Raw genomic sequence first — 25,444 nt, forward strand, 5'->3', positions numbered from 1 at the left:
AAGCTCACTGCACACGTGGTCCACTATCTTCACACCTACTATTAAGTTTCAATATTCAAACATCATGCCAAAGAGAAACAAATACACCACATTTCCAGATACGCCCGCTAAGGGGAGAGTCAGGCCATGGCTGCCACAAGGGTTCAAGGGAGTCATCTCCTATGACCTGTGTTCTTTATCTAGGGATTTTAATTAAGAAAAAATGCAAAATCTGGATGCAGCAGTCATTTAGAATCGAAGTGGCTTTATCTGGGCATCAGTCAATACTTGGGAGTCCCAGCAGGCAGGCCTTTCTCAGCCAACAGCTCAGCTGCTTTCCAATAGGAACGACCTCCCAGAGCCAACCCGGCTCTGTAGCCGGGAGAGCAAACAGAGCTCAAGCCCAGCTACCCCTACAGCAAACAGAGAGCAGAATGTACCTTCCACACACCAGGAGCTCTCTGGCCTTTAGTCCTATTAACTAAATACCTTTTCCTTCTTCGTGCTTCTCAGCTCCAGAGGGTAAGTGGGTGGGTGGCTTCTGTGCCTTGTGCTAAGGATCAATCCCAGACCTCTTGCGTGGCAGGGAGGAATGCAAACATTCTACTCCCAGCTACATCCCTGGTCCTCAGTGTTCTAACTAGCAGGCTTTCAAGGCAATGTTTACTCACTTAACACATACTTTGCCTCTACACACACACACACACACACACACACACACACACACACACTTACCTGCTTCCTCTGTACTTAGAAGAAAGACTGAATAGGAACACTGGGGGAAAACATAGTCAGAAGGAGGGAACAAGAGAGGTTAGAAGAGAGGGAGGGAGATAAGGAGATAGAGAGAGGAGGGGAGGGGAGGGGAGGGGAGGGGAGGGACGAGAAGGCAGCCAAGACTAGGAAACCCAAACAATACAGAAAATGAGAAAAAAAGAAACACCCTAGAGTACTAATGGGTGAAAACCTCACATTGCAGACATTGTATGCCTTAAGGGGGATGGAGGTTCACAGCACATGAATTTATAAAGCCTTTTTTTTATTATATGTGTGTATTTGTATCTCAGAGCTTTGTGACCCACCACCCAAGCAGGACCACCTCATTCCCTACAAACATGCTACAGTACCGCTTACACAAATACCTTGGCACCCAGTCTCGAAAACCTGTTGGTGACACGGCTGCCGATTGGGGGTCCAAGAGCATCTGGTTTAGAATTAGTTTAATTTCACATCAGTCCCCGTTCTGTATCACACTGCCCTGCTTTGTCTCCAACTGCATCATAAAACTGATAGGCAAGCTGGTAACAGACAGACTCCATCACACACACACACACACACACACACACAGTGCTTCCTGCAGTCAGCAGCTGGTCATCACAACTCTCTGAAGGGTCCCAAGCTGCTCGGCTTTCACATCCATAGTTTCTACTCCAAAGCAGACACAAAACAGGAAGAGAGGAGGGGACAGAGTCCCATCAACTGTATACCTCACTCACAACACTACCATCAGAAAACTACTAGAAACGCAACAGACAGACCACAGTCTCAGGTTACCAGAGAAAGATCCTGGCCCCTGCCATTGTCAAATTCTAGACAACAACCCCAGCAGCCAACACAAAGAAAGCTGAGGCTCCCAGAGAAGGTGCGCGCCATTCAGTAGGTGTGTTGGGCAGCCAGAAATAGGCTTTCCTTGTCTAAGCAGCTACTTGGGAGTATCCAATTCCCCATGACAACCATGACACCTCTGGCAACTCCCAGCAGGTTGATGGAACGCAGGGCTGGGCCACACACGTCAGCCAGGAAACACAGGGAGACTCGTAAGCATGTTCTGTATGTTTATTTCCACCTCTGGGGGTGAGATGAGGCATTTCACAGGCAAAACTGTTTGAAACCCCACCCACTGACCCCCTAGACCCTTCCCACTATTTCAGCAAAAATAACAAGAGGCCATTTTCCCAGACTTAGCCTTCATAAATGTTTAGCACTGTCTCTGGGAATTCCCAAGTATCCGATTCAGCTGTTACTTTGGTGGAGTCGCTAAACCTCACTTAGTTATCATTTTAGGAGATGACAGAAGTGCAGTGACGCTCAGAGCTTGCTGTGTGCTGCCCACTTTGTAGGGTGCCATCATTGGTATGGATATGCCATGGAGTTTGAGAAGGAAAAAAAAATCTGGTTTCAGTTATTGTTTCGTGAGAGAGAGCAAGAATGAGAGCGAAAGAGACAGATCAACTTAGAGAAATCAGTTCTCTCCTTACACCATATGAGATCTTGGGGATTGAACTCAGACCATCAGGTTTGGCAGTGGGGGTCTTTACTTGCCGAGCCACTTGGTCAGCTCTGGATTCAAATGAGTGGATATAAGATTTGAACAAAATCATTTGATATCTCTAATGCTGACATCTCTAATTTCTGCAGCCATTTTAAAAAGTAAGGTAATATTATCTCCTCATAGGACGGTTTTAAAGAACAAAACTAAGAAGTGCTTTAAAAACTAAGAAGTGCTTCAGTACTTAGCATACAGGGCATGCTCAAGGGAATGTTACACGCATGTGCACACCCTAGAAGGGCTGGTACTCTGGCTGTCTGTCACTAAAAGGATGCTTCGTCCTGGTTCCCGCTGGAACTCCCACAGCAGCTTTCTTCACAGCACATCTTACCACATGCCTCTGGAATTCAACAGAATTCCACTTTAATAAGTAGATCTAACTCAGCATCCCTTATCTCTCCTGAGCTGAAGATCGGTGGCCATTTCCAATCCTCTCTGAGAATTAGGAATTGAGAACCAAAACCCTGTGGTTGGTATTTTATTTCTGAGAGAAATCTTGGTGAAGTCACGAACCATTGTCCAACTTCCCTGATCACTCAGACACTTGAACCAGACCCCAGAAAAGAAGGTGCAGCCGTAACCAAGTCTACAAGAGGTAAGCATCCTCAAGAAAGTTGAACTTATGAAGTCAATATGGAATAACTTACTGGGACTCTAACTTTTGTCCTCAGATGGGTGTCAGCTGCATGACAGTTACAATGAAAGACATTTTCTTTCATTCTCAAAAGGGGCTGAGGAGGCAAATTGCACAGAACAATTTTGTAATGCAAGCTAGCATGGTGCTGATGTTCATTTTTTAAAATCAATTACTTATTTAGATACTGTCCGTGTGGAAACATTCAACAGACTACTTTTGCTTATGAATGAAACTGGGAGTCGATACTTCTTTGAACACATAATTAATTTGTAAATTTCCATTTTGAATAGTTACCGTGTAAGAATATAGATCTTACTGGAACAGTATAATCAGACTAAATCTTTTATTCAGCTCCGATCAGTACAGGATCCAGAAAGCACTGTTTGTTCTTATATCAGTAATTGCATTAAAATACATAAGCACTGATGACACATCATTCACATATGGTATCTGTCATGGCTTTTAAAGGAAACCCGTATGTATTTTGGGTTATTTAACATAAAAACTATAAAGATAAGTAAAATACCAAAGATATAATATTCCAAGCTCTCTCAGCGTACTTACCAAATGTGGTCTCTAGGAATAAAAGGCACCTCACTCTTAATTCTTACATGGGCTCAGGGAATGGGAAAATATTGACCAGGTTTTGTGTTTATAGTTAACTGATTACAGCCTAGAAGCTTCACAAATGTAACTGTACTGTAATTTCAATGGATCAATCTTTCTGGATCCATAACTTTACTGCCCTTCCCCCTTCCCTCCCTCCCTTCCCCCCAAAAAATTCCAAGTAAAGAGAAGGTAAGGGGTTATGATCACTGCCTATATTTTTTTTTCAGCTCCAAAAGAGGATTAAGGTAGAGGTCACAGAAAGTTTGATGTTTTATTCAAAGACAAAGCAGGCAACAAATTCATTATCATCTTCATGAAAAGCTAAGTGCTGCTCAGACTTTAAGTAAGACAGGACTGGGACCCCAGCTCTGTGACAGAGCCTAAGCTCAGCCTGTGAGAAGAGCAGGGTTAGATACCCAGTGCCAAAAATGAAGAAGGTAAGACGCAGTAGCAGACACAGTGCTCTAGAGGATGTGCCTAGATTGGCTCTGCATTGTCTTCCACCATCAAAGAACTATTCGAAGACACTAGTATATTAAAAACAAAAAAAAAGGAAGAAAAAATGTAGACAGAAGGTCTCTGGGAAAACAGGTGATTTTTTTTTTCAAATGGAAATGGGTCACAATGAAAGTCTAGTTCTCAAATCTTTTTCACAGAAAGACTGCAGCGCAATCAGCACAAGCCTAAGGATAAGCACACAACCCAAACAGCCCAAGCGCAGAAAGAAGCTGCACATCTATGAGTAACTGATTTTCTAAACTGTATCATGACAAGCAAAGGATGAAAGAGTTCTCTCAGCAAATGGTGCTAGAATATAAATGCAAAACGTAAAATAAAGGTAGTTTGGAACTTCCAGCATAAATAACCTCAAATGGATCAAAGACTGAGATGTAAAGCCTAAAAGAATAAACGTTTTTTAAAAAACTAGTGACAAGAATATCTGTGAACTTTGATTAAAGCAAAGAGTTTTATATAGTATATATTAGCACATGCCTGCAACGCTATCATCTGGAGGCAGAGGCAGGAATACCCCAAGTTTGTGGTAGCTTGGACTACGTACCAAATTTCATGGTAGCCTCTGCTACAAATGGAGATTCAAAAACAGAAATGGAAGGAGGTGGAGAGAGGAAGAAAAAAAAACATAAACTGAACTTCATTATCATCCAAATTTTCTAGCCATTAAGGATATCATCAGTAAAAACATCATATAGTTTCCTATATTGATGTAATTGAAAATTAATTGAAATTTACATTACATCACTGCAGGGCATTGTATTGCTTAGTTTGATGACAATTCAATACAAGCTAGAATCATCAAAAAAGAGGGAGCCTCAATTAAGAAACTGACTCCATAAAAAAAATTACATTGCTGTAAGTAAGCTTGAGAGCTTTTTCTTAATTAGTGATGGGTGGGGAAGGGCTCGGCCCATTGTGGGTGGTGCCCTCCCTGGGCTGGTGGTCTGGGGATTGATAAGAAAGCAGGCTGAGCAAACCATGAGGAGCAAGCCAGTAAGTAGCACCCATCCATGGCCTCTGCATCAGCTCTTACCTCCAAGTTCTTTCCCAGTTTGAGTTCAGTGATAAATACTGATATGGAAGTATAAGCCAAAAATACCTTTTCCTCCCCATGTTGCTTTTAGTCATGGTATTTCATCACAAGAATAGTAACCCTAACTAGGACAGACATAGAAGCGAGACTCCATCAAGAAAATTATTGAAGGCAGTCGGTGATTGGGCACTGGAGGGACTGAATACAAATCTTATATCAAAACTATATACATAGAGAGAAAGAAAGAAAACCAATCCAATATAAAAGTAGGTAAAGTATTTGAATAATCATTTCCCTAAAGAAAGTACAGAAGTGGATGCAGACATACAACTAGACATGATACAGTCTTTAAAAAAGAAAAAAAGAAACAGAAAAAGGAAAATCACATACCCTATTAAACACTATCAGTACTTAAAAACCAGCTTAATGTGGCTGTCATAGACAGGGTCATTATACAAAATCAACTGTATTTTTATCTATTACTACCAAACAATATGAAAATAAATTTTTTTAAAGTTCTCTTTGTAAAGGCATGCAAAAGAACAGCAACACAAATCTCTTGGAAATAAACTTAACACAAAAGTGAGAGAGTTGAACCCTGAAAACAGCACGCTGCTCAAAGACACCAAAGACCTAAAAACATGGAAAAGCACCCCATGTACAACCAATGCTCTTAATACTGTGATAGCGTCATTGTGATCACAATCAAAAGACTGGTTCAGCATTCAAAACGCAATTCACAGTAAAGGAAAATCACAGCTCAGCTACTTACACACCCCAGAAATGATAACTCCCACAGTGGACGAGGCTCTCAAACATCAAATTAGCAATTAAGAAAATGTCCCACAGCCACGCCCACGGCCACGCCCACGGCCACGCCCACAGCCGCGTCCACAGCCAATATGATGGAGACAGTTTCTCCGCTGAGGTTTCCTTTTTCAGCTAGGTTACTAGGTGTCTCTAGTTTGTGTCAAGTTGACAAAAACTAACCAGTACAATACCATCTATGTTAAGATATATTATCAAGGGCTACGGCATATACAAACCACACAAAAAGAAAAAACAAGTAAGAATATACAACAAAAAGAGTGAACTTAATATAAATCTCAGACTTTAATAAACTATATCAATACGAGTAAACATGCCAAACTGCTACAAGACATAAATAATAAGGAAAGACAGCGACAGGTATATGGAAACTGTATTTTCTGCTTGATTCCTTTAAGGCCTGAACTTATCCCCTGAAGAAGTCTACTAAATTTATAATAAGTAAATAATGTTAATTATTTCAAAAAAATCAAATAATGAAAATAAAGTCTAATGTTCGGAAGAGCGGGGAGGGGGCAGCTTCAAACATCACTGATATTCTTGGACTGACTGGGACGGAAGCCAGATGAGGGTTTGCTGAGAGCAGCAGCCCTGCCTGGGCTGTTAAACTCTGGGCAGCTTCCTGACAACCTCTCATTTGGCTGTTCCCCAGCCATTGTATTTACAGTAAATAAGACACCACTACCAGCATAAGGAATTATCTTCCTTATCAGCAATTTGCCCTAAGTATAGGCTCTGAGAAGCCTTCCTTTTAGACTCAAAAAGCAAGTAATTGAGTTAAATAGATTTTTAACTGTGCTTGAAACCTAAATCCCATTTCTCCTTTACCAGCCCTCTCTGCCAGTCCCCTCCACCCCCGCAGCAGAGCTGAGTTCCACCTCTGATTCCATGCAGCCTGTCCTACATCTAGAGAGGCAATACTTGCACAGTGCACGTTAGCTCTGCACTGGCCTGTGCTCTACACTTCCACCCTGTGAACACAGAGACTACCCCCCAGCCATTTTACTTTGAGACCTCACAGGCCAGCAGTCACTACCATCAGGGTGTCTGAGATGCAACAGTCACCTGACATCTCAGAGATGCAACAGTCATCTGACATCTCAGACACCCCAATCTGTATAAAGTGAAGCATAAGATGTTGGTAGGGACTAATTCGGGGATAAAAGTTCTGTATGCAAGCATATAGGCACATGTGTGTCTGTTCATGTGAATGTGTTAGAATGTGTAATGTCTATGTGTGCCTTTTCACTTCTATTGTGTAAACGTGTACATGTGAGATATACACACACACACACACACACACACACACACATATATATATATATATATATATATATAAATATAGAGAGAGACATGTGTGTCTATATGTATATGTGTGTGCTTATATGTGTAGATATGTACATATGTGTGGCTATACATACATGTATATCTGGGAAACCTCATATATGTATTTCTGTGTATATATATGCTCATATATATGCATGTATATGTATGTTCACATGTCCCTCCTTCCCCAACTTCTGCCCCTCCCCGCATTTCTCTGCTCTTATTCCTCCTAGTCAACTTATAGCTCATAAAGTTCCTCCAGAAGCTGCAGCTTAGCAACCTCACAAAAGAAAAAGGCTCTTCTCAATAATTCTCAGAGACAGCCCTGAGGCCTCCAAACACTAACCACTGTGACCATGACTGGACAGGCTTATGTCACACAGCCCAGAGTAACTCAGTGAGTCCTCTTCTCCAGAGGCTAGAAGTGAGAGGAGGGGAACTCTGCCCAAGGGAATTCTGGGTGACTTATCAAGAATGCAAATTTAGCAAGGCCAGTCCATGCTCTCCGACTGTCCATACTGAGTTCCCCACCACTGACAGCTGCCTGCAGTAACTGTCCCTGTAGTGACTGTCCCTGTACACACACTTCAGCAGAACGGATTTTCTACATTGTTTCATTCTCCTGATACACACAGCTATTATTACATGCTTATTTACACACCTATTGTGGAGGCACTTCCTTTTTATATGAACATCTTAATGTCAAATGTACATGCTGTTGAAAATGAATGGGTCAGTAACTTTTTGGGGAAAAAAAAAACAAAACCCAAGCATTACAATTTTGTCAAACAAAGTGTGAGCAGCCAGGAACCCCAAGAGAAACGAGCCACTCATCCAAGTATGGACCTAGATACTCCCCGCCTCAGGGAGGACTCAGCTCTCTCTCTACAAAGCCAGGACTACTGAGGCTGCTGTGGGTGGCCTCGGGTTGTAGCTTTGTCCCCAACTGTACTGAAGATCTTCCTCTCTGTGAGAGAGAAAAGGAAGATGAGAGAGGACGAAGGGGACAAAGGACAGAAAAAGGGAAAAAAACAACATACTGCACTAAGAAAGCACTCAGAAAACCTCACTAGTGTGAATCTGAGAATGTCTCAAATAACTGGCCATGACCATTTAGGGTTGGCTCAAAACACTTACAGAAAGAACAAAACTACACCACCAATCAGATCCACTTTCTCCAGCAACCTCCTTAACACCAACCTGGGCGCACTTAAGTCAGCGTCGGAATCAGCTTCTCACAAGAGCTTTCTTTTATGGATTTTCCATCCGGCAAAGGTTTCTATTCCAGGGCTGGGCAGATCCAACCACAGCATGCTTGGCCAGAGAGCACAGCAGCTCCCCCACAGATACTGCAACCTGGAGGGACAAAGGCAAAAAGCCATTAGTAGGCCTGATATTCTCATTCTTGTAAGTTCATCTCCCCCCACTCCTTCTATCTATCTATCTCCAATATAACCCAACAACAACTTCCAAAGTGTTAAAAGTATTAATGAACACAAACAGCTCTCATAGGTACCCTAAGTACAAGCTGGGCCTACTGAAAAGGGTCTCTGACTGGTGATGCCCTCTGTCCGTGGAAATTTTTAAAGCCTGATATTTTAATTAACCACGGAGAACACAAGCTACAACTAAAGTTTCATGAACACACTGATCTGCCCCATGGAAAACCACAGGAATGTTCTGGCAGGGCCTGGGACACAGAGGCTTGGAGTCATTCCCCTTAGGAACTGAAACAGAAAATTAACTTGCTCAATATGTTTCAAGAAACAAAATGAAACCCAGACCTAATCTCAATCAAACATGAAAAATATTTCAGAACTTCAAAGGACACCATGGAGACTCCAAAGCAGACACCATAAAGAAAGCTTGGTGCGGTTTAGGAATCAGAACGTATTTGCAATGTGAATATAAATTTGCAATGCCACAATTTTATAGGGCTAAATAACAAAGGGGACATTCACTAATCATTTTTTGTTCCTTAATAGGGAAAATTATTGTGCAAAACCAATCCTCAGTAATAAGCTGTAAGTATTTTCAAATGTGCTGTATTCATAAATATTATCAAATGTATACTGTATCCATAAGTATCAAATGCATGTCTCCATAAAAACAACCTATTAATTACTTTACCACTACACTACCACACTTTGGCTTGAGTGATAAAAGACACTCAGACAAACAGCGTTAAAATGTCTGATGCTCACTAATACTGAGGCTGGCAATTTCAGCTCCAAAAAAGCAAATGGAACAATCTTCTGACAGCAGTTCTTGAGCAGTAAGAGATAAGAAATTGAGAAGTCTTCATGTGTTAGCATTCATTATACTGGTAGCTATGATAGCATGTACATTCTGAATACCAAAATCCTATGCAAGGAGGAACAGAACCAATGCTATTTTCAGAGATCAGTCTACAATTCCTTTTGGTAAGTCAAAATGGTATCCCTTCACCTATCAAAAATGTGCCAAAAATAGTATCATATTAATCTCTACCTTTACTTGAAACCTCAGTCCCTGAAACCAAAAAATGCAATGTAGCAAATCATATAAGCATAGGTTATCCTATGGAATACTCTAAAGACACCAAGGCATGAATAAAAGCATTTCTAGAATATACATATATTTCCCTTTTGATATATTCCAGTTTTATACAATTAACATATATGGTTTCAACAATTAAAGTTCTTAAAAGGAGTATGAGAATGCAGAACAAGAATGGGACACCTGCCCTTTATCAGCCTTCGCTGTAGATTGCCTTTTATCTGAATAGTAAGAGCTAATAAATGAAGTCTAAACTCGGTACAGCCTGGCCATCCCTGATGCAAAATTTTAAAATATTCTAAAACCTGAAATGCTTCCAATGCCAACATAGAACCTTAAGTGGAAAATTCCATACTATGAAACTTTGTTTCGTACAAAAAATTCTCCTTCAGGAATTTACCTTCAGGGTACGTGTATATGGTACCATGAAACAGAGGTAAATTTTTGTTTACACTTGGATTCTATCCTCAAGATATCGCATTATATAAATACCTCAAAAAGATAGACATTTGCAATACTCCTGGGTCCGAAGCAGTCTGATGAAAGGGCAAAGCATCTCACTTAGATATTCAAAACCCCAGTGTCCAGGAACACTTCAGACCTGACAAACAAACAGCTTTCCTAGGAATGTATTTTCTTGTTTTAATCCACAAAGTTAGCACAGATAGAAAATCCTATCCAAATGTCACTCTCACTAGTGTGATGCACGACCCTCTAATTAACAGGACCTCCTAGGAAGATTTAACTGCTTCACAGTACCAAGGCCTTCAGCTACTCTGGATCCTGTAAGCATCCCAAGAAACAGAGCGCAGTGGTAAAAGAATCTTCACCCCGGGGGCGTTGGTGATGTCACTCATGCCAGACAGCCCATATCTAGAGAGGTCAAATGCTTTTCCTCTGCCAAACACCAAGGAATCGGGCATCTGAGTCCAGCTCACTTGCCTGAACTCTGACCCTGCACACCGTTCCTCCTACTGCTGAGACACCTCAGCGTGCATTCTCAGAACAAACACACATACGAGTAAACACATGTTAAATTTGTAACACTAAAATCAGAATAGACAGGAACGGATTCCACTGAAACTGAAATGCAGGCAGGAAGACAAAAGAGGACTCAACTCCAGGCTTTAAAAGCCGTAGCTCTGCCTACAAAGCTCTCACAGAAGGGACAATGGCTACACTGTGCAGTGGTGGCAGGTGTCCTCAACAGAAACTGCCTGTCAGGCGGAAAGCTTTCTGGTCCTAGTGCTGGCTTCGTTAATAACAGCGCAATCCCTCCAGTTCAAAGCAAGGTTTTCAACAGGATAAAACTATGCCTGTGCCATGTCACCTGCGGGAAACGGGAAGACACATGCGCACCTGTTTTAAGAATAAGCGACTCACTTGGCGTGGTGGGACACACCTTTTGTCCCAGAGCTCTAGAGGAGGAGGCAGGTGGATTTCTGTGAGTTTGAGGCTAACCTGGTCTACAAAGCAAGTTCCAGGACGGCCAGGTCTCTGTTACACAGAGAAACCCTGTCTCAAAAAAGTAAAAAACAAACAAAGAAACCAACAAAAAAAGATTAAGTGATTTTTGGTAACAAGTCTTAGGCTTATACCTCTAAAATCATCTAAATCTTAAGGAAAAGAAATTAGCAGTTTGGAAAAATGAAGGAAACAAGACACCATAAACAAAAATTAAACAAAATGATCTGTGCGACCTCAGAGAACAAGTAGCTTTTCCTTTCCTTCAGAATTATTTCTTTGAAACCAAACCATCTCTGCTTCTGCTAAACTGTCTGCTTACAAGGTCCATCCATGTGCATCAGATGCCCAAGATTCTCACCATGTATGATTAGCTTGAAGGGCAAAGGGAGAGACACAATGACCAACTCAGAACCACTCTCTATAAGGCCTTTAATGAGGCCTTCCCAGCATCCCTCCCCTACTGTGTCATGGGATAACAAAAGCTTCAGCTGTGTTCAAGCAGCACCAGGGATGATGCCGGGCTCTATCCCAGCCAGAGAGGAGCACAATGGCTCTGGATGACACTGGATGCAAAAGAAAGGGAAGAAAGCTTGTTTTCTATGCAAAACCACTCTTAACATCACCATCCATAGCCATGGCTGCACTTGGAACACAGCAGGAACCATTAGCTGTTTCTGTCAATGCCTCAGCTCTAATACTAAAGCCCAAGGTCCACACAAGCAAAAGGGCTGAGATTCTTGCTGATGTTTTCCAAGGACACCAGAGCTGTGTGATCACCAGAACTGTGTGACGAGTCATGATCTAGTAATGCCTTATGATCATTTGTCAAGCGACGCCATTGTTCAAATTTAACAGTCTGGTTAGAACTCTGACATACCAACCACAAACTGGTCAGAAACTTGATGAGGTTACCAAATTATGTCTCTCAGTAGGCGACTAAATAAAACCGAGAGTGACGTGAGATAAGGTGCCTTGAATGCCTGGTGTCTTGGCTGTGTGCTGTTAGGGTCTGGCCTGCAGCTACGTGGCTCTGACAAAAGGTACACCCAGAAATCCCTACCCTTTGAGGACCTGACTTTTTGGCCAGCATTTTTTTTCTTGCCTGTCTTAACATCTCATGGAAGATTTCTTCTTCCTGGGCAAGCTTCCAGAAACGTCAGCAGAGCTCATTCATCAGTGCTTAAATTTCTATCTCCAAATGACCAGGCATGCCAGACAAGGAAAAAAAAAAAATAGCTGGAGAATGGTCCTCCCAGGGCCATGAGAGTCTTGATTTGAAGAACTCATTGTAGGCTTGAGTGATGATGGCTCACTTGCTGAGCATGTCTGGGACCTGAACTCAGATTCCCAGCATTCATTAGAAGGTTCATCTATGACCACTGTGATGGGGTTGTGGGGGAGGGCGGGAGCTGGAGGTAGGGGAGATGGGGACAAAGACAGGAGGAATGCCACCAGCCTAGCTCCAGGTTCAGCTAGAGAATGATACAGCAGAACACTCAACCTCCTTCTTTGGCCTCCACACATGTAAGTAGAGTACCTAAGCATGTGCACATACAAAACACACACCCACAATAAATAAATAATAAGGAAATAGAATAACTTGGGTTATTGGTACTAACTGATTTGTGTTTCATATGAAAGAAATACAAATAGAAGTTGTCTGAAGGGAGTGCTAGTTTAAATCCCCACCACCACTGTAATGAAGTATTATCATAGGTTCCTACCACAGGTGACCCAGAAGACTACTGTAAATGATCCACACTGGCACCTAGAACAGTATGTGATTGGTGATGACGATGTGCCATTTGGAAGACAGTTTATGTAGTAACTCTCTCTGTGGTAGTCTGAAATAAAGGTCTCAACTGGAGATGGCAGAGGGAACTTTCCGTTAACTAATGTTCAGAAACTATTTGGGAAAGAGTACAGAAGTCAACAGACTTAGAGCCTGTAGCTTCAGCTCTGCTACTTATGACACAAGACCTTTCGAGAAAACTAACTTAGTTAACCTTTGCTTTCATGTTCATCAAACCAGGGTGATGCTAAAAGCCAGGTTCTTAAAGGCACCAATTATTGGAGCCAATTAGGAAGGCCTTGTAGAAACTGTAAAGCACCATGTCAATCAACAAATAGTTACTAAGAAGCTACAGTGCTGCCAGAGACGGTGCTGTGGAGACAACCCCAAGCAAAAGACACACAGCTTCCTCTGAGACAGAATATAACCTTCTAGGAGATAGGAGCTTATTTGTGTGTTGGGGGCCGACTTTTAGCAGAAAGCGGCTATCAGCTTTGCAGCCATCTTGAGCCATATACCCTGACATGTGACTTGGATTACAATAGCCTACAACAGCTGAGCACACTCCGATAATCTTGGTGTAGATACCTTGAGATTAAAGGTGCGAGATTAAAGGTGTGTGAGATTAAAGGTGTGTGACTTAAGAGTGTAATTTAGAGATAAGATTTAGAGACAAGACCTAAGGGCATGATTAAAGGTGTGACCAAAAGGCATGGCTTAGAAGTGAGACATATAAAAGGCAGAGACAGAACACAACAGAGAACCAGACACAGCAGAGAGAAGACAGGTAGCAGGCACTTGGAAGAGAACTTGGAAGAAGTAACTTGGAACTTGGAGGGACTAGGAGCTAGGGACTAGGCACTAGGAACTCAAGACTTAGGACCTAGACTGAAGAATAAACGGGATTGAATTACACTCTGTCTGGTCTGCACTCTTCGAGTCCGTCCTCACTCTCGCTCTTGCTGAACCCCGACCTGAGGACCAGAGCGGCAGCTTGGGCCAGGATACAGTGGCCGCCCAAACGTGGGTCGGCCCGGGCCTCAACATTTTGCTTGGGCCGCGACATTTTTTGGCCGCCCCAATGTGGGGCTAGTGTGGACCCCAACATTTGTGCAATAGTGGTGCAGCTGATACGGAGTAACTAACTGCTTTCTGATTAAACCTGAGGACCATAGAGAAACCATGCCTACTACTATAAAGTGAGTCAAAAAGTCATGGCTAGGAAAGTCACAGGCCCTAGTGATTGCTTAGCTAATTGGCACTGTACCTAAATAGTTATCCTTACACTATAGACAGATGCTGTTCTCAGCTTCTCTGTGCAAGTGACTGCTCAAGGAGCTGAGTGACAACTAAATGCTCAGCTATACACAGGACATTTCTACCAACCCCTTTAACAAAGGCTTGGGAAACATAGTAAAAGGAGGTTGGAAAGAATCTAAGAGCTAGAAGACAGAAAGATGCAAAATGCTACCTTCTGGGCATGGCACAGCCGTTGCAATCACAAACTCACAGCCACTGTTGTTACATGCACTGGGCCAGCACAGACTGGCCCTGTCAACAATCAGTCATAGACCGGGGTTGAAGCTTAAAGGACTCTAGCCCTTACTGTGAACTACTGGCTACTGGAGTCACTGTCTTCAATTGTGTGAGCCTACCAGGTTCCAGTGAATACTCTCAAATCTATGGTCACACTGATGGCCCTGGTAACACTCAGGTCACAAATGAAAATGAGACAGATATAAATGTGGCTACAGGCAATATCTAATCAGCTACCAGACAAACATCAGTTCCTGTGAGATTTACAAGTCCCTAACACCATTCACCAATGAAAAGATGATAGATATGGCCATTAAGGTTAAGATGTTTAATTGTTAGAAATGCATTAATTTAGTAACCACTGTGCACTACTCTAGGTACTGGGGATTTGGTATTGCACAGTTTCCATCTAATACAGACAATTTTGAAGGCATTCCTCCTCCATGTCACCTGTAAAATAGATGTCCTAAAGACACAGGCCCACTTATGCTGCATTGGTTACAATACAATGGTTTTTTAATAAGCAAAATCACCAAGCGAAAGTGTTAACAGTGATGCTCTACCTTGTCTGAAAGCAGGCATTACTTTATTCTTTATTTTAATCTTCAAGGCACATTCTACGATACAACCAAACAGCTGACACTATATGAAAGGCACATTAGAAAGAATACAGTGCATGACTCTGTGTGTGTGTGTGTGTGTGTGTGTGTGTGTGTATGTGTGTCTGTGTGTATGTTGGCATGGAGTACAACACTCCTCCACATTCCCTCCCTCACCCCCAAGGAAAAAGAATGCATGCTGGAATTCATCCAACCCCAACAACAACAACAACCCCAGTTTTAACAAGGGGCATATCAGTTATTTTAGAAGCATTTCTTAAATTATTTATTTTAGAAACTAAACTCAAGTTTAATTTTTAACATGCCAAATGGCTGTCTTAGCAAAGTTTCTATTTTTAAAACTCTGTTTTACTTAATTAGAAAAAAAAAAAAAAAAAGTCCTGAGAACTAGGCTGCCCAAGACATAGTTATTTCTGTTGTCCAAAAATTCAATATGGGTTGGAAAGAAAAGAGCTGGTGAAGGAGAAAAATATGAAATGCCTACACATTAATATTTAAACTAGTATTAGTTCACAGACCTGAAACCTACTGACAACCAGGAAGTATAGCTACGTTAACAGGAAGTACGGTGTACAGCAAGGAAGAAATAAGCATTCAACAAAAAGTGAACAAAATTCAGGGCAGGGAGGTAGCCCTGCTGTAAGATCACCTGCCTAGCATTTCTGATGTTCTGGGTTTGACTGATCCCCAACAATGAATAAAAAGAAGGGGAGAAAGAAGTGACTAAGACACTATTCAAGTCTGGAGCAGGAATTCCCAAAACCACAAAATCACCCTAACACAACAGGTCACAGACAGTGCCTAGGAATTAGAATTTCCTCCCTTACCCACAAATAACATTGGCAGTCCCAGGGGCCAGTGACTCACAGCATTTACTTGTTGTGAGAGAAGAGGTATTGAAATGTTCTTACTGTAACAACAGGAGCTGTCTGACTAGTGCTTCTCAGTCATCATCACATCTACCCTGTTGTAGGAACCATAACAATGACTGTTTTTGAACGAGCAACTCTGAGGCATGGGCTGGTCAGATGACTGTTGCATGAGTCTTCAACTCAGTCTTAGCAGTAGCCATGTTTTCTTGGTGCTCTCATCAGATAAACTCGTAGCAGCTAACAGTATCTTTTCTACTACAGTCTAATGATGTCATATCCCTACTCATCTTACTGATTTACCACAAGTACTAATTTAAGACGGTATGAGAATTCTACATTAAATTGAATCCCACCTTTATAATAAATGGGGTCTACTTCAAGCATGTTGATATATTTAGTCAGATCTGTTGTAGTTCTTTGCATTGTCTTTCAACTACAGGGCAAAGATGTGGCTCCAGAGTGGAATGCCTATCTACCACTCCCAGTGGCTGGGTAGCTGAGGTGGAGGGCAAGAAGAAGACTAGCATGCCAATGAATCATTCATCAAATCCCAGTGCAAATATAACTCCTTCACAAAGTCTTCCCAGATGCCTGGGCGTAAACACTTATTGGGAGCTTTGTGACTTCAGTGCATCACCTATAAAGTGCACAGATAGGGGTTTATTTCCAAGATTCAAATGTCTTACCTTATCCATCTCCACAGCACCTCACCTCCTCACCTTGCACCCAAGTTTCCACCTTCTTTCTGGTTCTCCACTACTTCTCTAAATGTTCTTCCAACTGACCACTAGAATATGAGTGTTCAAACAGCTTCATCCTACCCTATGATGTTCAATACTGACTTCAAAGCTGAAAGGATCTGGAATCGCCTAGGACAAGAGTTCTCAACCTGTGGGCCACGACCCCCCCCACAGAGGTTGTATATTAGATATCCTGCATATCAGATATTTAGATTACAAATCATAATGGTAGCAATATTACAGTTACGAGGTAGCCACAAAATAATTCTATGGTTGAGGGTCACCACAACATGAGGAACCATATTAAAGCATTGCAGTATTAGGAAGGTTGAGGACCACTGACCTAGAAGGCCTCTGGGCATGCCTATGAGGGTTTATTTAGAGTAGGGTATCCTCTAGCCACACCTGTGGGGGATTATCTAGATTAGGTTGACTGACATGGGAAGACCTACCTCAGCTGTGAGCAGCATCATTCCATAGGCTGTTGTGAAGGTTGAATTAATTGTCACCTTGACAGATGGCAATAGAACCATTTGGAGAGAGGGGGGCTCTGGGTGTGCTTGTAGGGAATTGTACTGACTGTAATAAGCTACGCTGACTGTAAGTAGCTATTCTGAGGTTGGGATCTGGACTGAAGGAATGGAGAAGAGAACTGATGAGCAGCATGCATTCATCATTCTCTGCTTCCTGATGGATGTGATAATGAACAGTTCCATCGGGCTACTTATGCTTTGACCTCCTGCCATGATGGATGGTACTCTGGAATTGTGAGCCAGAATAAGCTCAGAGATACAAAGTGACGAGCCACTTCAAGCTCTTGCCAGGACGTCGCCAACAAGACAGACTATACCATCAAACTGAGAGCCAAAAGAAAGCCTTTCTCCCTTGAGTCATTTTCAGTGGGTATTTTGCCATACCAACAAGAAAAGTCACTGGCCATCAGCACACACACATTCATTCATCCTTCACCCTATGCACCAAACACTATACATTCCCAGCTGGACCTCCCTTGACAGCTCTACATCCAGACAACCACATGATAGTTCAAGAGCTTCTGTGACCTCGCATGCTTGTTCCCACAGACATATTCTTCGAACTTTTAACACAACACTGAGATGTGTCTTAGGAAAAATTGGCTTCTCTAAAATAACACTGCTTTTCTTTAAAATATCATGGTGGCCTTAAATCAACTGTCATCTTTCAGTCCGTGCACGTTAAAGGCCGTCTCAGTGCATGCTCCCCATCCACTGGCTCACAACAGCTCTGTCCAACAAAACACTCAGAGGGAAAATGCACTGTATCTGTGCTGCTCGTTACAGCAGCCGCTGGTTACTTATACCTTGAAATTGCGACACGCGTGACTGAGGAAGTTGAATTCTTCTAAACGATCTTTTCTGTTTCCAGCTCACCGTTCCCTTCTTCACTTCTGTCACTGCTTTCTCCCTGAAATACTGCCCTTTAAGAAGTTTCTCAGAAAAGACAAGTGCTAGCAAAAATCAGGTTGACTTTTTTTCCTTATGTCTATCCCCCCATTCCCTTTGTTTTTGAATGGCAATTTGGACACAACAAAAAACAGCAGTGATTTCTTTTAAGGTTTTATCGTCGTTTGCAGTACTGGGGTCAACCTCAAACATATTTACTTGGTCAAAAATGGGTCTGTATGTATGTTCTGATCTTATTAAAATCACCTATGATAATTTTAATTATTAAACCCAAATAAAAATAGATGAGGCAGGACTGAAGTTTGAGTCACGAATTCTGCTAAATAAAGGTACATGGCACAAAGGAAGCTTAGCTTACAGAGAAACAAAAGGAGAGCAGGCGGCCTTCCCAGGAGCTCAGAACTGGCACTTCGGCTGTCAGAAACAAAATCATGTTTTCAAGGGGAGGTTTAATTTTAGTCAAACAAAATTATCTGTCACAATAAATTAGCGTTAATTTGAATTTTATTGGCTTGTACTCTTGCTTGAATTTACGCTATAAATTTTTCATTGGTTTATAGTTATAGACATGCTAGAAGCATGAAGTTTATATACCTAGTTTTATGTTCAGGAATATTTAAGCTACACTGTAACAAAATCATTTATTCTGGAGGATTTATGAGATGACTTTTTCTCCTTTAAATAAAGAGGTACAGGAATTACAGATGTTTAAGGAACACTGGTCTTTATACACTTTACCACCTTTGATACATTAATCATACTTTCCATAAATGAATAAAAGATAAACGGAACAGAACAGCTCAAGCCAGCAATCGTTCGCTGAGCTGAGTCTCCCTGCACCCCGGTTATCCAGCTTCATGAATCCTGTATCACTGACCAGCATTTGGAGGCAGCCTGTCCTCTGTCCTCCAGCAGAAGTGGATGATTGGGAGGCTGCTTAACGGCCCCTCCCGTCCCCCACCTCTACCAGACTCTATTCATCAACACAACTCTACCTGGCAACAGCACAACAGATACTGTCACACAAAGAGCACCCCTGGGCTGAAGGAAGCCGGCTTCTTGACTGGGTTCAATAACCGGGAACAGAGCGGAATGAAGCATTGTTTTTTCTGAGTGAGTACAAGGAGCTTGTAACCATTTCCTTTTAACCCTTAATTTCTTATTCTTTATGGATTGTGGTCCCTTCAGCTTCCAAATGGCTCATTTTTAAAATCCAAGATGCAACGTTCTACAGCACACTTGCTGTATGTCCATACCTTAGGCTTCTCTTCTCTTTCCTTTGGTCTGCCTAACACCAAGAAAAAGTCACAGTGCGCGCGCGCACACACACACACACACACCTTATGGGGGTCAGGGGGCACATGGCTGCCTGTTGCCTTGAAAGATTATGGCAGAGACCCTGCCACCCAACCTAACACTAAATAGGATTTAAAATGAATGTATTTTGTCATTGTTAGTTTTTGGTTTTTGGTTTTTTTTTTTTTTTTTTAATTAGCCAAGAGATGGAAAGAGCTCAGTTGGTGAAGTGCTTACCTTGCAAGTATGAGGTCATGAGTTTTGATGTCCATAACCCATGTAAAAATGGTGGGCATAGTGGCTTGTATGTGTAATCCCTGTGTAAGGAAGGCAGAGACAGGCAAATCTCTAGAGCTTTCCTGCCAGCCAGCCTAAACTAATTGGTAAGTCTCAAGCCAATAAAAGACCCTGTTTCTAAGGAGGTTGACAGTACTCCTTGGAGGAATATCCAAGGTTGTTCTTTAGTCACCACAGTCCACACATATACACAATTGGGGTGGGGGTGGGGCAGGGCCAATGAGATGGCTCAGGGGTAAAGACATTTTGCCATAAAAATGTGGTGACCTGAATTCAAGCCCTGGAATCCATACCTAGGTAGAAGGAGAGAAATGAATCCACAAAGTTAGCCTCTGATGCCCACATATACACAATAATATGTGTACACGTGCACACTCATACACTAACCATAAACAACACTAATCAAGAATAATCTGACATTTGGGTAGTAATAAATTCAAGATATCCCTCATGCATGAAACCAACTTATATTTAAATAAAACTTTAATACAAGTTTCTCACATTCTGAAACCTATGGTTGAGACCTGATTTGGAAAGTTTCACTTGTTTACTTTAGTCATAGTTACCTCAGGGGCAGGAGAATGCAATCACCCTCTGTTCCAAAAAGAAAAACAGAATATTCTGATTAGTTAGGAGTAAGTGCCCTCAGGGAACTTAATTCAGTGATTTGCAAATCCAGGTTCAAGCGGTAAGGGAAAGCACCACCAATCTAAGGCCACTTGAAAGGTGACTCTGAGCCGACTGGTGTTTTTAAAAGTGAGACAAAGTTTTGTACAATTTCTACCTCATCTTCGTCTAAGACAAAACAGGAAAAAGGGTAAGAGAGTCCACCAGACAATCTGCCCAAACAAACCAGAAAGGTGACATCCACAGAGTGACATTCCTAACTATGCTAAGAGTCGTGGCTCAAACAACTCAATGCAGAAATGGAGACATCATCCCACAAACAGGCGAAATAAAGGTGCGGGCTAGGACTGGGTCTGGCAGATGTCAGGCCCCCGAGAAACATTTATTTAATTAAGAAGTCAGTCCATTTAAGTACTGAAATGGAACTCTAATTAGCACAGCAGGTCTCGTCCGCCGCCCCTCATTCTCTTGTTCCTTCTGACACGTATGACTGAGTATGGAGTAGGGGCCATGCGTTCTAGAACAGCCCTTCCTGGGAGCTCACATATACACGTCAGTAGCTCATAAACTAATGCATATAGTTTTATTGATTCTTCTTGGGCCTTTTTCAAAGAAACCTGAGTTTTGTGAAACCACATACGTTATCTGCTTTAAACCAAGCAACTCTGAAAATAGAACTGCTGCATAACACAACTGGGCGATGAGATTTTAAATGAGGGGACATCAGAAACACAATTGGGGCACTCTTAAAGAGTCCAGAATTCATCATAGCTAAAAATAGGAATTAAAACTTGATGATTCAGGCATGATATCATTTTTAACAAAAATTTAAAAAAAATCCAGCATGAAAATCCTTCAAAAATAAATCATTAAGTTCTGAGTATACTGGGGTAGGAGAAATGCTTGTACTCCTGTATCAGCACTCAACCCTCATTCATTCATTCACTCACTCACTCATTTTTCTACTTTCATTTTGAAACACTTAACATTATTGATTTTACACCAGAGAAAAATCTTCATGTCACAATAGGGGAAAAATTATTTGCAAATGTCTTCTGTGGGGCTGAAAACATAGGTTTCTTTCACAGAAAAGGGGTAACTGATTAAGGAAAATATACAGGGCTCTAGATTCAGAGGGAAATGGATTCAAGTCCTGGATGCTCTAGGGATGTATCATTAACTCTCCAAGTCACGGTCCTCCTCTGTTAAACAGGGACGGGGGGGGGGGGGGCTCTATCTCACAGCGGAGTAAGAGTTAAACATGAGAGGTCTCAGTCTGCAGAGCATTAGTGCCCAGCACCCCAGCCAGGGTGCCTGGTAATGAGCATTAGTGCCCAGCACCCAGCCAGGATGGCTAGTACTGATTTTCACATCTGCTGCATCTGCCAGAAGAATCCATAGCCTTCTAGTTTGAGCAAGCAGATCTGAAACACATTTACCCAGACTCCACATGAAACCCCTCCTCTGGCACCTACTTCCAAGTTTGCTAAAGCACACAGGCCTCAGAGGTTGGGTTCTGGTCTCTCCCAACATAAAACAAGAGCCATTCTCCTTAGGCTTTGTAAAAGGGAAGGAGGGGGGTTTGATCTCTCATGGGATTCGGCAAAAGAAGCCCAAGAAATTATCTCCCAGTTATAACTCTGAGAGCAAGCTAACCCTAAACACTAAATTGATGGGAGAATGGACAGAGTCAATATGGAAGGAAAAAGCTGTACACTGGTTCTACAAGCCCTGTTGACTCACCAGTATGCACAATTCCCTACTGCATGGGCAAGCATCCTCCTGAAATCTAAACTGGGCCTAGATATACTCAGGAATAATGCAAGGTCTGTGCTACCATCTTTTACCAAATTTCCATACTCCATAGACACTGCACAATTCAAGGCAATCCTATATGAAATAAAAGAAGTTGGATATGAACAGACACAAGGGTACCAACTCTGGAGAGTGACCTCCGACATGTCCCATAGGAGGCATATAATGACATCATCTAACTTGTAGAACCACTATTAGAACTAGATAAATTAATGCATGTAGAAGAAACTCAGTAACTGTTACTACTATTATATCTTCTTACTCAGGCAGAGATAACGAGAGTATTTGTTTCCTGTCTTATCCCAATGCTCAAGGAGACAGCTAGTTCTAGTATGAAATGTCTCCAGAGCAAAGGCTTGTATGTTAAACACTTGATCCCAAAGTGTTGGCAATCATTTGAAAGGTTCTGAGATGTTTAAGTGGGCCTAGTAGGAATAGGCTCGTTGGGACAAGCAGATTATACCTGCCTCTGGTCCCTTCCTTGGTCTCTGCTCTCTGACAGATATGAGATGAAAAAAAATCTACTCTGCTACACACTCTCGCTCCAGGGAAATGGGGCCAAGCGATCATGGACTGAATTCTCTAAACAGTAAGCACAAATAAATCCTTCCTCTTTCAAGTTGTTCTCTGAGGCATTTTATCACAGTGAGAGAAGAGTAATGAATATGATACATTAATGACTTTTCTATTGCTATGACAAAACACTATGACCAAGACAACTTATAATAGAAAGTATCTGAGGAGACTTGAGGTTTCAAAGGGTTAGAGTCTGTGACAGGGGTGCAGGAACAGCTGTGAGCTCACCTCTTGATTCCATGTAAGAGGTAGAGACAGACACCAAGAGTGGTGCCAGTCTTTGGGAATCTCATACCTGTCCTGTGGGGAGCCGACAGAAGGTAGCTATCATCCTTGCAGCCATCTTGAGCCGTATACCCTGACAACAGACTTGATTACAAAAGCCTACAACAGCTGAGCACACTCTGATAACAACTTGCTTTAGATACCCAGGATCTTCCCTTGGGTGTGTGAGACTTAAAGGTGTGTGACTTAAGGGCATGACTTAGAGATCAGATCTAGAGACAAGACCTAAGGGCATGACTTAAAGGCGTGGCTTAGAAGTAAGACATATAAAAGGTGAGAGGTAGACAGAAGAAATGATTATTAAGTATTAGGCACTTGGAATAGGCACTTGAGACTAGAGACAGGCAATCAGGTATTAGACACTTGCACTCAGAAGAAGTAACTTGAAGGCACTAGGGACTAGGAACTAGGGACTAGGAACTCAAGACTAGGGACTTGGAGAGAAGAGAGACTGAAGAATAAATGGGATTGAATCACACTCTGTCTGGTCTCCATTCTTCAGGTTCATCCTCACTCTCTCTCTTGCTGAACCCAGACCCATGGATGGGAGCAGCTTGGGGCAGTACGGGCTCTAACAACTTAGCCCCCAAGGCTTTTGGCAGTGCGGGTTCCAACATTGATAGAGTGGTCCGAGACATTTTGGCCCCCAAACGTGGGATAGAGCAGTCCACAACATTTTTTGGCACCCAGAGTGGGGCAGCTCGGGCCGCAACACTGCCCCTGTGACACACTTCCTCTAACATGGCCACACCTCCTAATTTTTCTGATACAGTTCCAATGGGGACCAAGTATGCAAACATATGAGCCTATGAGAGCCATTCTCACTCAGACCCATCACAGAGACCCAAGTTGAAGTTCTGTCAATGGACTTATGCTGTAGACACACTGAGCAGCCACCGTGGCTTGTAAAGGCAGTGGCTCTGAGCTACAGTGGCATCGGCACATCTGGAAGCTTCTCCCAAAGGTACATGTCCAGGCAGCAGTCTGGTCTGGAGCCCAGAATGTGGATTTTGACATTGCTTTGTCACTAAGATAGGGAAACAAATCAGACACATGTCTGAACTCTTCAAGACAAGTCTTCACAGGAGGGTGAGGTCTAAAGGGTACCCATCGCCCACAAAAATGCCTCTTGCAATCTGTCTGTTGTCTGAAATTCCTTCAGTAGCAGCTTCCCACAACCTAGAACTGCATGCCAGGCCAGAAAAGCACTAACAAGATGGGCATCCACAGGGCACCAGGTCCTCTGTGAGTCTTCCCTGCCCCCCACAGTCACCCCTTCCCACAGTCTCTTTCTCCCATAGTTACTATATATTCAAAGGGGGAGAAGTTCCCCAATGGAGCAGAGATTCCATCTGAGGCAGGTCTACCCACTGCACCATTCTACCTGGCCCATGCCAGGCTCAGGAGCCCTGGGCATGGCGCATGGAGGAAAATGGCAGTGTGTGAAGGACCTACTGAACACCTCCCAGCCCACCCCAGTCTCCATGTGCTAAACCAGGGACAGAGTCTAAAGAAGCAAGAAGGAGCCTGCCATTCTCTTCCTTGTCTCCTCCAAGAGGGAATCTTGGATCAATCTCCAAGTCTCAAAGCCTTAACATTGTGTCTGTACAAAACAGATGTAGACCCCAGATCCCTACCACCCACCCCACCTCCCCCACACTCAAAACTGATGTGAACCCCAGATCATTTATGGTATTTCCCCATAACCGAAAAGAAGAAAGGGTGAGGAATAAATGAATTCACAAAAAAATTGTCACCTAAAAATAATCTACACACAAAGAAATGCTACTTTACTGTGACCCCCAAAGATCTCAATGTACACAGTAGTAATAGTAACTAAGCTTTACTGGACTAATTTGGTGTCAAAAACACATCATTTAACACAGCCCCCAAGAAACAGATACTATGATTTCCTTTTTTTTTTTAATTCAAAAACTGAAGTGGAAGCAGATAAAAATAACTTTCCCAAAGACTCACCGCTTAGGAATGGAAGTAAAAGCCCCGGATTCGCTGTACTCTTTCATGCATCCCACCTGGTCTACCCATCATGACCGCACCTGTCACATCTGGGGAAGAGAGGTCTCCCCCTTCTTAGAAATTTTCTTGAGCTGTAAATTACCTCTGAGTTACAGACCAAGCAAACGGACGTATAGATTCTATAAATGGAGCTGCAACTCCGGAATAACGGAGAAAGGCCTGTAAACTTATTTCCAGCTTAATGAAAAGAAAATAAACAGAAGCAAGCAAAGAAAACAAAGGAGTCAAGAAAGAGTATTAAGGGGCA

General features: G+C 42.4%; 1 protein-coding gene and 1 long non-coding RNA gene across 16 annotated transcripts in view; one reads left to right on the forward strand and one right to left on the reverse strand.

The window, feature by feature from the left end:
• The window catches only part of Apbb2 (amyloid beta precursor protein binding family B member 2), a 333,238-nt gene that overhangs the window by 252,399 nt on the left and 55,395 nt on the right, over window positions 1–25,444 (reverse strand). For 12 of the 14 annotated variants that reach the window (XM_034509338.2, XM_076938580.1, XM_076938574.1 and 9 more), the window contains one exon: window positions 8,458–8,613. The exons of 1 other annotated variant lie outside the window; for it this stretch is intronic. The gene's annotated coding sequence lies outside the window, so the exon portion shown is untranslated. Of the gene's footprint in view, window positions 1–8,394; window positions 8,614–25,444 lie in introns of all 14 variants that reach the window. One more of the 14 variants, XM_076938577.1, reaches the window with a different exon arrangement.
• The window catches only part of LOC143443122 (uncharacterized), a 39,198-nt gene continuing 33,017 nt past the window's right edge, over window positions 19,264–25,444 (forward strand). For both annotated transcript variants that reach the window (XR_013111872.1, XR_013111871.1), the window contains exon 1: window positions 19,264–19,377. This is a non-coding gene — a long non-coding RNA (uncharacterized LOC143443122). The remainder of the gene's footprint in view (window positions 19,378–25,444) is intronic.

The sequence above is a fragment of the Arvicanthis niloticus genome, chromosome 7 (assembly GCF_011762505.2).
Source record: "Arvicanthis niloticus isolate mArvNil1 chromosome 7, mArvNil1.pat.X, whole genome shotgun sequence".
Taxonomy (NCBI): Eukaryota; Metazoa; Chordata; class Mammalia; order Rodentia; family Muridae; genus Arvicanthis; species Arvicanthis niloticus.